This window comes from Triticum aestivum, chromosome 3A (assembly GCF_018294505.1).
Source record: "Triticum aestivum cultivar Chinese Spring chromosome 3A, IWGSC CS RefSeq v2.1, whole genome shotgun sequence".
Classification (NCBI taxonomy): Eukaryota; Viridiplantae; Streptophyta; class Magnoliopsida; order Poales; family Poaceae; genus Triticum; species Triticum aestivum.
This window is the reverse complement of record NC_057800.1, coordinates 118478081-118484629: the sequence shown is the minus strand read 5'-3', so window position 1 is coordinate 118484629 and position 6549 is coordinate 118478081.

Below are 6549 nucleotides of genomic sequence, written 5' to 3'. Positions count from 1 at the left end.
GAGGCAGAGAAGGCCATAGGTGGCGGCCAATGTAGAGGAGGCAGCAGGGACGGGGCTCTACCAGCGGGATCCGGCCAGGAACGAGCAAGGGCGGCAGAGGACGGCTGGATCTGGTGGCCCGGGGTCCTGGTGGTCATCGTCTTTGGCTCGCTGAAGCTCCCGGTGGTGAGGCGCTCGCGGCCCAGCGCGAGGAAGCAGGGAGGCGGGATGGAGGGACGGCGTCGGGGTTGGTGCGCCTGGGGAGGGGATGGCGGTGAGGCATGGTCGTCGTCGCTCGCCGCCGAGCGCGAGAAGGCGCAGGAGGGGGGGGGGGGAGGGCCGGCATCGGGGTTGATGCACCTGGGAAGGGGATTGCGTTTATGTTTTTTTATTTAGGGGTGTCTGTGTAAAATCTAAGGACTCAATTTGTAAATTTGGAATAACACTGATCTGACATGAAATGTTATTGCACGTAGGCAAAAAAATGGGCTCCAACTGTCATAAACTGACTTAACGCGACCCGATCCGCCGATTAGTGGTTTTTGCAAAAGAATTATGCAAAACGTGATGCTTTCTGCAAAGAAACTGTATCCTAGTATTTTTTGCAAACTTAGCCTTTAAAGTGAAGATTTTATGCAATTTACTCTCAATTTTGAGAAAATCCAAACGCCTGACAGAACGACACTTTCAATCAAGGCTCTAGCGAGCAATTTTATCCAAGCCTCAACACCTAAAAGTTCTGATCGAATGAGTAATCTGATGCGGAATAGGTTGAGACGAGGTAGTCAAAATCAATATGGATGCTTCATTCTATTCGGAGACTCTTGATGGCGCAACTGGTACTATTGCTCGCGACGATCGAATGAATTTCATAGCGGCAACAACATGGTTCTTACCTTATTTGAGTGCTCATTTTGTCGATTTTTTTTTTTGAACTCATTTTGTCGAGTTGATTGCTATCAAATTACAGTTTCCTGTCGAGTCTATACAGCATCGGGATGTATACCATGGAACGGAGGTAGCAACCACCATGGAATGCAATCATCTTACCCATGATTTTGTGAAAGTTTCCTATACTAGATCCTCTAGCTTTTGGAACACCTCGATCCCTGACATTATTTCTTATTTACTTGTAAATGACACATCTATCATTTGAGGAATAGAGCCGTATTGCTCTGAATTATAGATCCCTTTGTTTAACTATCTTTAACCCAAAAACAATATTGTTAGACGAATCACGTGGGGAAGCCTGTACGGGTTTCTAGTTTTATTTCATGCAACTATGCGACCCTACCAATGAGCTTTGGGCTGTGCTATATGATCTATAATCTCCAATACTTAAATAGTTGATCCCTGTTAACTCTAATTTTTTCAACATGCAACCTTTCATATCATCAAATATGTCACGTCATCATCCACTAAAATTATTTTGTAGCACATGCATAGTGGTATGTTACCCTAAACACCTCTCTCCTCATTAGGCTACTCATAGTGGGGAGTGTCATATACTAGTATCATGCATATGATACTATTGTATGATACTACCTTCATAGTGCATACTAGTCATAGTTTTAAATAGCCGGCTATAGCTATAGCTCCACTATAGCCTTTTCAGCAGGGTGCTGCTAAACGACCGTCTTCATAAATAGCCCGCTATAGCTGATTTGAAGGCCTGCCGCTATTTTCCATAGCCCACTATTTAAAACATTGATACTAGTATCATAGAGTAGTATCATAGATGATCATATTTATTTCCGTGCATGACACAAAGTAGTATAGCATTTAATATGATACGATATCTATCTATGTTACTTCCTCCATCACAGTTTACAAGTCATACGCGTATACCTAGGTTACCAATTTTATCACCCTAATATAAACTATATACCATAAAATTATACCTTTTGAAAATAGAACATCTGAAGTTTATATTGGTATATTTTTTGTAATATATGACTTGTATTAGGTTAGTCAAATTAACGATCTAGGGGTACGCGCACGCTCTGTAAACTGGGAGAGAGGGAATACTCTAACCCTCTCTCTCTTCTTTAATTCTCTGCCACATCAGCGTGTTTACTATTCCTGAGTGCATGATACCGGCTAAAATACTACCACTATGGTCAGCCTTAGCTAATTGGCACAAGCAAATTTGTCTTCGGATGTGTTATGTTACTAGCTAAGTTACTTTCACTATGACTAGCCTAAGACATAAGCTGTCAACAATTCTGCTGATCGCGCGTAGTACGGTTAATTGCATGCATCCTTTCAGAAACCACTTATCTACATAAAAAATTAATACTCATGTGTCCCCACATTGGAAGATGAAGATAGAGAGTACAGTGGTCTGGTAGTATACTCAGAACTCTCTATCTTCTTATATTCTTTCTTCAACATAAGCTGACTTTTCCAAAACTCCAAGCAACAAAGTGTTCTAGCCCTCAAGTGCACACATTGACGGCCGCTTGCAACTGCTATCGCCTCCTTGGTCCCCCAAAGACGATCTCGATGGTCTTTTTGGTGCCTCTCTTTGGCACCTCGGCCAAACATGTGCGATTGCCATGTTGCTTGCTTGACAACAACGTTCTCACTGTCGTCTCCTTGCCATTTTCCTAAATGAGGGTTGTCGGTGCTGAGGCGCTAGCATGACCGTCTATCTCTCTAGGTTAAAGGGTGGCTTCAAATCTTAGCCTTTCTCTGACACCACATGTTGGGTTTCACCCTAAAAACTGATCACAACAATGTTACCGTGAACAACAGGTGAAAATAAAACTCTTGGCCAAGGACGCTTGACTTGATCTTCTTTTCTCTTTTATTTCCGAACTATTGGTACAATAAACGCATACGCAGCAAGGGAAACCTCCACACAAGGGATGACTCGCACTAGTCTTCTATATATACCTATGTATACGCCTGCCTGAATTATCACACTATCAAATATATTCACAACCTCCCCCGCAAAAAGAAAATATAGTAACAACATAGAGAGCAGCTGTCAGCACTAACCTGCTAGAACAGACTCACACTATCACCTATAATTAATGAATTATCACTTGTATAACTCAAACAACTACGGCAAGCTACCAAATCACATGTGCTAATTAAATTATAGTACCATTCTTGTGGTAATTAAATTATAGTATTACGACTAGAGCTTTCTACGCAGAACACTTACTACTAGTAGTACTGCCTAATCAGCAGACAGCACGTCCGTGCAAGATCTCATCTTGCGTGCCCACCCAGTCACATGCACGACACGAGAATCTCAAACCAGGAAGCAGCACACGAGAAAAGCAGAAAAGCACTCGATCGAAGTCACATGCAGAGGGTGGGGCAGGGCCAGGTCCGGTGGGTAGAGAGGAGAACAGACAAGTGAATTGAGGAAAAAGAGGAGATAGAGAGAGGGCCCAGACAGCTACTTACTGATCCAAGTGGCCACCCGCTAGGCTAGCCGACAGCAAGGTCCTGGTACCATCACGGATGGCCCACTGTGCACTTTTCATTTCTTTTTTTTTAAACCGCAACCCGCTGTCCGCTTGCATATCATCAACCCACTTGCAGGCAACTCCGAACAATTTGCACATGGGATGAGACAACCTTCGACCGGCTTTTGCTGCTGCCCAGTTTAACCCATGATAGTTTACCTGTTGGTTTTTTACTTTGTGACAAAATTATATTGTTAACAGAAAAAACATGGATGTTACTAGATGAGCCCGATAGGATAGCCGTTGTTACTGACCTATTCGACTCGGAACATGACCGGAGTGCCCCTCGGGAGGTGGCGGTAGCCGGCGGAGAGGAAGTACTCGGTCAGCCCCCTTGCCCCCCTCCACCTCGAGATCGCCCACACTCGTAGGGTGTTCTCCACCCGAACTCCGTGCAGCGACCCGACCTCAAACGGTCAAGTCTCTGTACTTCAGTGTCATCCCTGGATCGGTAATGCTGACACACACAGTACTCGAAGGATTTATAACAGTATAGCAATCACACACTTATTACGTCGAATGTCTTCAAAAGAGAACTTATTACAATAAATATGGCTTAAGGCCATCTAATACAATAACAGCGGAAGGCTCCGAAGATAAAGTGAGTCCATCAACTCCAACGACATAGCTGAGCTGCACGGCAACGACCTAGCGAACCTTAGTCCTCGTTTGAAAAGTCTGCAACGTGATATGTTGCTGCCGGAAAATGGGTCAGCACATGGAATATACTGGCAATGTAACATAATAGAGCAATGAACAGAAATAATGCTAACACTATATGCATATCTTGCTGGTGGAGGCTGTATGGTTATAGTGTTATTGCGAAAAGCCAATTTTTTTCTACAACAAAAGAATAAGTTTTATTTTAACTATCATGGTAGTTGAAACATCACTGAGAAGGTTCCTCTAACTCAATCCCATTTAAAGTAGTTCATTAACCCAACAAATTAATTTAGAGTGATGAGATACAAAAGGAAAATCCAAGTACTAGATACTCAAGATGTCCATAACCGGGGGCACGACTAACCATGATTAGATTGTACACTCTGCAGAGATTTGTGCACTTTTCCAGCAAGACTCGATCTCCTCCGTTGGATTTCTCGCACTACATGATGTTTGAGAAACGGATGACCGAGACACAGTCTTTCAGAAGCATTTACTCTTTACTCTGGGTGGACAGTTACACCTACTTTCCCTCTACATCTGCTAGCCCATCACTGAAAGAGGTCACATAGCTTACTCATACTATGCTAGAACCCATAATGGCTTTGTGGCTGCACACGGAAGTTTCTAGCATGAATAATCTTAAGATCCCTTTGAGCCTGGGTGGCGGACCGTAGGATGATCACACGGGTACTCTGGGATATCCTAGGACAACACTGGATTCTCCAGGTGCCAAAACAAGCAATCCACCCAGATGTATATTAAAGTAGCCACCTTAAGTTGAACCGTTAATTAACAATCTCACATCTGTCATGGATACATTCAAACCCGATCCACGTCTACGAGCATAGCATAGCAATATAAGCAACTAGAGGTAACTCCCGAGGGTTTGATAATAAAACAGGTAATAGGTTCTACCTCATCATCTACTTCCCAAACGCACAAGTTAATCACATCCTAATCATGCAGTGTTTGAGGATTGGAACTAATGCATAAAAACTGGGTAATAAAGGGGTATGATCAAAGTGTTACTTGCCTTGCTGATGATCCGTGAAACCTAGAGACTTGTAGTAGCACGCTTCGCACTCCGGGTATTCTATCGCAGACAAACAATAGCATACATAAGCAATCAAACAAAGATGCACAGGTAAAACTCAAATAAGAAGATCTAACCAGAAAGTTCAACTTAAGAACTCCGGTTTACAAAAAGAATCAAATCAAACGGAGCAATGAAACACAAACTGCGAAAGAAACAAGATCCGATTACTAATCTGGACTAAAGTCTAATTTTATAGTACCAAAATCTTGTTCAAGTTGGTTAAACGGAAAGAGGGCTTCAAGACGAAGATCTAGGCACTTAAATCGCCGTATTTCGATAAACGAGCGAAAAGAAAAACTAAAACGAAAATCGGATCAGAAATCGTGATCAAAAATAATCTCGAAAAACCCAAGAAAAAGAAAAACGACGAACATGCTAACGAATGAACGTTCGTTGTCTGTGACTAACGGGCGAAAACCGTTCGTTAAAACGAACGTACGGAGGAATGTTCGCTGAATAAACTAAATCGAGAAAACCAACGATTCGGTCTAAAAAAACGTAACTAGGGTGATTCGAACTTCGGCGCGGCTCTGGCGGCTTCCGGCGAGCGGGCGGCGGCGCGGGCGATGGCGGGCTGCAGCGCGGGGCGGCGGAGGGCGGCGCGGCAGAGGCTTGGCGGCGGCGCAGCAGCAGGCGGTGAGCGGCGGCGGGGCCGGCAGCGCGGCCTGCGGGGGCGGGCGCCGGTGGCAGCTTGGGGCTCCAAGGGGGGGTCGGGTCTGGCTTTTAAAGGGGGAGAGGAGGCGGCTTGCGGGAGGGGGCGAGGCCATGGCGGCGGCGGCTCGGACTCCCTCGAGGAGTCCGACTCGGAGACGATGGCGGCACGGGGCTGGCTAGGCCAGCTGGGCCGCGGCCGAGTTCAGTCCGGCGGGCTTCCTCTTTTTCTTTAACATATTCCGCCGAAAAGAAATCCTAAAAAATTAAAAAATCTAAAAATAACAAAACAAATTTTCACAGTCTAAATAGAATATTTAGAATAAGGTGAACATTTTCTTGGCCTAAAATGCAATTTTTGAAAAATGCATATTTTTCCAATGCAAATAAAAATAGCAATAAAATCCGAATAAAATCAAAAGATTGATTTTAATATTTTTCCTCCAATATTTCGTTTATTTTGGAGAAATCATATTATCTCCTCTCATATATTTTAATATGAAATATTTTTGGAGAGAAAAATAATAAAACAACTGATCCTCGTTTCGATATTTGATAAAATTCAAATATGAAAAGCGTAAAATCCCCAACTCTCTCCGAGGGTCCTTGAGTTGCTTAGAATTTCGAGGATCGCGAAACGAAAATCAAATAGAATATGATATGCATGAATGACCT